We start from the raw sequence: 8,098 nt of genomic DNA on the forward strand, positions 1-8,098 counted from the left end.
GATGTTTTATCACAACTTCATCATGTTCTTGTAACCGACTTTGGATGATTTTTAATAAATTTTCTTTGAGGTCTTGATTCTCAAAAAAAAAAAAATTAAGGGAATGAATTTTTTGTTCTGTGATTCCATTTTCATGGTTCCCATCAGCCCAATAATATAGATATAAAGATGAAAGCATTATCATTAATTAATTAATTAAGAGAATGACAGAGCCGACATGAATATGAATTTCGCTAGGGATGTATCGAATATTGCATGCTGATATTAATTCAGATTAGGTTTGTGTTAGAAGAAATATGAGCATGTATTTTAAAAGTTGACCCCAAATGTCTCCAAAATACACCAATGGTGCACATGGGTATATCAATGAACTAAAAGCCTTCCAATTGAATTGATGCACTACGTACCACTCGTAGTGCAAATATGTATTTGGATAATTTCTATGATCGATCATTATTGAGATGTAGATTTGGATTAGATCCGATCCCATGTAAGCGAAAATTCATTGGTTCGATAATGACGAGCTACCAAGCATGTGCGTGCCATGTGCATGGTGGAACTATGGGGGTACCACTTATCACTTTCTTTCTCTTTCTCTCGTAAACCACTGAATATATATATAATCTATTTTTGGATAATAAGAAAACCCCAAAACTTATAATTATATGATCATATCTTCTAAAGTATTCATAATTCAAATAGTTTTCCTTTACTTTTGGAATAAAAAGAAAGATTCCATTCAATTATCTTTTGCTTCATTTGAAGTTTGAACAATTGAAATTTACTACTACCTACCAAGGTCCGTATCTGAAATTAAAAAAAAAAAGCGGGGGGGGGGGGAATCCATATCTTGCATGATGTCAAATTTTCTCATCATTATTTATGATAAGATGATGACAAGTATATATAATACTATATCCACTAACCACTATATTTTCGTGACTAAAAGGTGGAAGGAGATCTAATCTTGTTCTGGCCGGTTAGACTTTCTTTTGATGTCTTGGTCACCTTATAACTAAGATAGTACTTCAAGAGTCAAGAATATTGTAATTTAGTAACATTGCTTGATTTTCTTTAGTTTCCATTGATATAGCAATAAACTAATTTTTTATTTTAATTATTTGTCACGTCAGTAATTTCTAACCAAGAAATAACAGTAAGGACTAAATTGACACAACATTAAAATGTAATTAACCAAATTGATACAATTAATAGCTAAGGACCAAATTGAAATATGATGTAAAGGATTGTGATTAATTACGTAATTTATGCATAAATAAACAAAAAAGCCCCATCCCAATAATTGTTATGGTATAATTTCAAAAAATAAAATAGAATAGATATAATGCTACTTTACATGTATTGAATTAGTCATATTATCAATTAAAAATGACATATTAGCAAAGCATTTTAATACAAAAAATTATTAATAATTATGTATGTCATGAAGCGAGAAGCATTTAAATACTGAATTGAGAATTTGAGATACAAAATTTATTGAGCCATCCCTAATATATGTATAAAATATAATCTGTTTTATTACATTTCAATTTAATAATACACTTAAAAATATTGTTAAAAAATAGTTATGATATGAAATAAGTATCTAATATATTGATAATAAATTTTTTTTCAAAAAATTGTGGTACTTTCAAGTAAACTAATAAATAAAATATGTGTTATTTATTTTATATCATTATTAAAAATAGTTTAATTTTTCCTTTAAATTATACTTTTTATATAATAGAACATAGAACGTATATTTTAAGTTAAAAATATATATATATATATATATATATATATTTTCTCGAAATTGAAATCTAAGCATTGGGAATGTAGAAAATTGGGAGTTATGTTTTAAACAAATCATATACATAAAATGCATTATATATACAATATTGTAAGCGGATTTAAATGACGAGCAGAACAAAAGGCGCAGAAGAGAGTAATCAATTTTGACATGGACATTACTTGAAAATATTAATTTTTTGTGGCTTTGTCTTGTGTTCTGTACGGCCGTAGTCCGACTGTGTACTCACTACTCATAGCCATAGGACGCAAGCTGAGAGGACGCGTGAGTGGTGACCCAGATCCAGCCATGCGTACACGACACAAGAAGATGCAACCTGTGTCCTCTTCCTCTATCTATGGAACGTGTAGTTTTGACTTTTAATTAATACCGTCAATTTTAGGCAACTGCAAAACCAATTTACTGTTTTTGACTTATTATAGAAGCCAAAATGGATGGAGTATGAACTCTTCCTTTTTTTTTTTTAAATGAAAAAAAAAATCTTGCTAGTTTGATCAATGTTCCCGGTTCACTTATATCTTACTCTTGAACGACATAGGACTATACGTGTAATTGTGAAATTTGTCATTACTCAGACTTGCAATGTAATGAGTCATGAGGTTTCTTACCACTAAGCCACCTTCGCGGGTAGGTGCATAAAAATTTCGATCTTGACTCAGTTCAGGTGACTGAAATATTTTATCTATCCCAAACAACAAAATTAGTAATTGATGGGATTATAAATCTCATCATTTTAAATTTTCCATGAAGATATCAATTACTTTATTCTATCACAAGGTTACGATATTCTTCCAATCCTATAAGATTGAGTGCAAAGATTTTTTCACATTATCTTTGAAAAGATAGAACATAATAATTTGCAACGTTTATTTTAATATTAATATCAGGATGAAATTTAATTATTACTTTCAATACAAGTGAATATAATTTTAAGAAATTCATAATGAAATTTTAATTTTTATTTAAATTCAATAATTGAGAACTGCAATAATTTGAATTTTAAACGTCTTTGTTGGAAATATCATGAAATGTCAATTGAAACATAAAATTAAAACTAATGTGAAGAATGTTTCTTACCCATTGCCATTGAGTTATTATTTGCAAGACATTTTGGTCCTTCAGCCCGAGCACCAAGTGTGCAACTGTCTTCCTACGGCCCCATAATCCGAGTCCAAACCTTCTGTCTCATTCTTTCTACTTCACTCTATAATTCACTAATAAAAATTTAACACGTATGTTGTATTTAATTCATATCTAATTTTTAGCATTTTTTAATTCAACTTCCTAAAATAAATAAAACTTCAAAAAACCCAAACCCACCCACCAGTCCTCCACCACATCCCACCAACCACACCACCGGTCCTCCACCACCACAATCAACTTTCGTTGGCGCCACCGGGAGAACATTATTGACGTCATCAACGGCCAACAGCCACCATCAAGAAACTACCCATCACCGCTAGTCAATTACCAAAAATAAAAAAAAAAAAACAAAAAATTCAAATCCAAACTTTGGTAAGGGATGTGTTGCGGAGTGAGGCGCTGGCCGAAGGTGGTTGTTAGGCGTTGATGATGTCGCTATCTCCTCCCGATGGTGTCAACAAAGGTTGGTGGTGGAGGACCGGGGGTGGTGGCTAATGGGATGGTTTGGATTTTTTGTTTTTTTGTCAGAAATTTCATCTCATTACCAAGTCTTCATCGTCCAGAAGATATGTGGGCTTTGGGTGGCATGTGATGGAGAAGAGAGGATGGACTGTAAAGTGGTGAAAATACCTAGTTGAGAACAATTTTGATTTTTGTGGGTTATTCCAAGTGGAGAAGAACCATAGTTTGGGATTAGGTTTACGAGGGATTTGATTTAATTGGGATGTGAAGAAAACCATTTGTGTTGTAGAGGTGAGTTTAGTGTCAGAGGTGGCATGTCCATGACTAGTAGCACCAGCGACATGTGCCAGTGAAGATTGGTGGTGGTGGTGATGGTGTGCTACCACGTGCTGTGATGTATTGGTTTTTGTTTTATTTATATTTATTTTTTATTTTAGGTAAATAAATGAGAGAAGGCATAAAACTAGGCATTAATGAAATAAGTAGACATGTGATAAATTTTGATTTGTGGAACATAAAGTGGAGCACAGAGGGTGGGACAGAAGATTTGGACTCCCATAAACCATCTGCTAGCCTTTGTCTCCTACTAAGCTATTATGCGAGATAATAAGGAATGAGGATATGTTTGTTTTAATTTTAAAATCAATTTATTTTCACTTTTAATTTATGTGTAGTTTCTTAAAGTCTCAATTGTTAGAGTTTAGATACTCATATACTTTATAGAGTCTATTTTTTAAACAAAAATAATCCACTTTTATATATATATATATATATATATATATATATATATGTATGTATGTATGTATGTATCTAAATACACGTACTAAGAAAGTGAGTTTTCTCTCTTCTCTTAGGCAGTTGAAGTTTTGCAGTCCCTTCCTTTCGAAAGAGAGTTTTGTTCTCTTGAGGTAACAAGGTTGCCTCTAGAGCTTGTTGGGTTTTCTTTTGGGTTTAGGAAAACACATCTTTCCTTTGAGTTTTCTCTCCTCTATCTATGGAAGATTTGGTAAAAAATGGAAAAATAATTTTCTCTTTTGAAAAGGGAAAACACAAGTTTTGTTCTAAATAAAAAACAATGGTCTGATGAGTTCATTCTTGCAACACAATTCTTGACCCTCCATTTTCTAAATATGGAGGCCATGGTGAGAACATTCAAACAAATGTGGAGGTCCACTAATGGCTTCAAGATTCGCAACCATAATGATCATAGTGTTCTTTTTGTTTTTGATAATTTAAGTGATGTTGACCGAATTCTCCAAAGCCAACCTTGGAGTTTTGACAAGCACTGAGTAATGCTACAGAAATACGTTACAGATACCCTTGTCCATAAGTTGGTGTTTACAAAAACTCTATTTTGGGTGCAGGTTCATGAAATCCTGGTGTGTTTCATGACCAAAAAGTTGCTAAAAGTCTTTGTGAAACTGTTGATGAAGTCCAAAAATTGACAGGAGCAGTAGACGATGACAGAGGACATTTTATTTGGGTTCGAGTTCTCATCGATATTACCTTACCTTTTTGCCAGGATGGGTAATTACAATGGAGAATGGAAACAAGAATTGGGTTAGTTTTAAATATGAACGATTGTCGAACCTATGCTTCTGGTGTGGGCGTCTGACTCACAGTGACAAAAAGTCAGAAACTGCAATTTATGGATTGTAAGCAAAGGTACATTCTCGCCTGATAAAAAACAATTCAATTCCAGTTTAAAGGCAGCACTGTATATGACAAATGGGAAGAATGTTATCTTTGTTCCAAGTTATTACGAGGGAAGAAAATCTAGTATCCATACAACACAGGAACTTTAACCATAATCTGAGTCAGTGGTGAGGATATTGGCGACTGGTCCGTCAGAGGTGGCTCAGACAGACATGGATACCGAATCTGGAGAGGAAGGCAATGAATTAAGTAACCTGTTAAATACCAAAACTATTGTTTTGGAGAATATGTATCGGGCTTGGAGTCTTTTCCTAACGTGGACTCTATCTCAAATGTTTTCTCTCCAAATTCAACTCCAATTATTACGGAGGAAAAATCTATTGCTGAGACTTCTCGATAGAGTTATTCGAAATTCAAATAAGGGAAATTGATGATGATCTAAACAAATATGGATAGAATACGGATAAGATGGTGAAATTGCTAGAAGCAATTAATGAAAATTTTATTCCCCACATTCAGCATGATTTTATTTTTAAGGGAAGAGAAGAATGTGAGTCATGTGTAACAGCAACACGCGAGCTAGAAGCAGTAGTTACACGTGGGGTTAAACAAACTGTCTCACCAACAAATAACCCTACCTCAAACAGCAACCCTAGTACCAGAGGAAAACTGAAAAAACAAGCTCATTCAAGGACTATGGGGAGTCAGGGCCGACCCTAGACATTTTGGAGCCTTAGGCAAGAACTAAAAATGGGGTCTTTTTATACTTATATATTAATTAAATTAATGTTTATGTAATTTTTTTATATTATAATATATTTCATTTAAAATATATTTTTCTTGCCTTTTGAGATGCAAACTGACTAATTAAATTTTTGTATTTAAGTTCTTCTAACATTTCTAATCAAACAATATATTTATAAAGACTAAAATAAAAAATAACTTTCAAGTGTAGAGTAAATGAGACATAGAACCTAATTTATATAAAAAGTATTGTTATTACAAGTTTTTAGCAATTTCAACTTGCATAAATAAAGACTTATTCAATATATTACCAGTAACTAAAAATATATATATATATATATATATATATATATATATATATATATATATATAAACATAAGATTAAAATTTTTAAAAAAATTTTAAAACAAACATAACAAAAATTTAAGCACAGCCATAACACAAGGCTTATTAATAAGACCCACCTAAAAAAAACACAAAACAAATCATATCTAATATCTATAACCCAACAAAAAAAAACACAGGGTTTATTTTAAAAAAAAAAAAAAAAGGCCCAAACAAAGTGAAACACATCCAGGTAGAGGAAGGCGGCCCAATTTTTTATCTTAAGTTACTTAAGTCCAAGCAAATAAAACTTGTGGTGTAGAAGCCAAGCACCCATTCATCAAAAAAATAAAATAAAAGAAGAAGCCAAGCGCTAAAACCTGAAGCGCCCAAATAGAAATAGTACCTAACTTGATAGCAGAGTCGCAGACCAGAGATGAGACTTGAGAGAACTCAAAAACCACAAGGGTTGGAGGCGAAAAGCAGAGAGAAAGAGGCAAGCTTGCTTGAGAATTTGAGATGAGAGAGGCCGGAGGCGGAAAGCAAAGAGAAAGAGGCAGGCAGAGGGATTTAAGGGAACGGTAAAACTAAAAATTTTAGGGATTTGAGACGTTTTATTTATTTTGATTCGTGATTGTTTTGTGATTAATCTCTTACACCGGATTTGTAGTTTATCTTGTTGATTTTGGTTTGTCTAGAGGATAATAATGTTATTTTTGGGTAATGATTTTGTTTAAAACCAATGTATAACCATATTTACCAAAATTTTTATTTTTTGGTTAAAAGGATGTGCTAAAAATAAGACTTTATTTGAAAAAAAAAAAATATATATATATATATATATATATATATTTTGCCCATACTACCTATTTTTTTCTAAAATTTTGGGCCCCTTCCACTTGGGGGCTTTAGGCAATTGCCTAATTCGTCTAGTGGAAGGGCCGGCCCTGGGGGAGTAGCATAAAAGGCAAAACAGTTTGTGGCAAGAGAAGTGGAGATAATCATTTGGCGTTACCTTGTAAATGTAGACTGGTTTCAAAAGATTATGGAAATTATTCTTTTTCAATGGTAGAGGTTGTGTATCAGCCTCGCCAATCACAATGAGTTGCTTAATCTGAAATTGTCGTGGGCTTGGGATAGTCGAAACATGGGTAGATGAAACAAGGCTAAAAAAAATGTAAAAAGGAAGATACAATTTGAGAACATGTTTGTTTAGTATTATCTTGGAGATCATCAATTGGTGTTAAAGTGGGGTTTGATAAGATTCATATTGATGTGATAATCAATAAGAATATTGAACATGAGTGGCGTTTCACTGGATTCTATGGTGAACCAAAAACACAGAAAAGAATTGAGACGTGGAATCTTCTCAGAAACTTAGATCGAAAATTTCAAATTTCATGGCTGTGCGCAGGTGATTTTAATGAGTTGATCTAAAGCGATGAAAAATTGGGGGGCATTAGGAGAAGCCACAATCAAATGCATCTCTTTAGAGATGCAGTAGACGCATGTGGTTTTCTAGACCTTGGCTACTAGGGTTCAAAATTTACTTGGAGCAAGCACTTTGCAAACGACAGTCAATTTAAGAGCGACTAGATAAGGCCTTCTACACAAATTATTAGCTTCAACAGTTTGCAAGAACTAAGGTTTTTTTACCTTACTAGTACCACATCCTTCCATATTCCTATATGGATTGTTCCTAACGGTCTTGATCCCCCACCTATTTCAAGGTCTTTCCACTTTGAAGAAACGTGGCTTTTAGATTAGGGTTTTAGCCATACTATGGAAGTAGTGTGGAGTGCTTCAATTCCATGTGAACCTGAAATCCAAGTGATGAAAAAATATGAGAAGTGTGGGGCTGAATTAACCCATTCGAGTAGGTGGAATTTTGGGGATGTTAGAAGAGAGCTAAGCGAGAAGAGGAAATTATTGGCTAGGGCCGAAAATGCAGCCATCCAA

This window comes from Castanea sativa, chromosome 2, assembly GCF_040712315.1.
Source record: "Castanea sativa cultivar Marrone di Chiusa Pesio chromosome 2, ASM4071231v1".
Classification (NCBI taxonomy): Eukaryota; Viridiplantae; Streptophyta; class Magnoliopsida; order Fagales; family Fagaceae; genus Castanea; species Castanea sativa.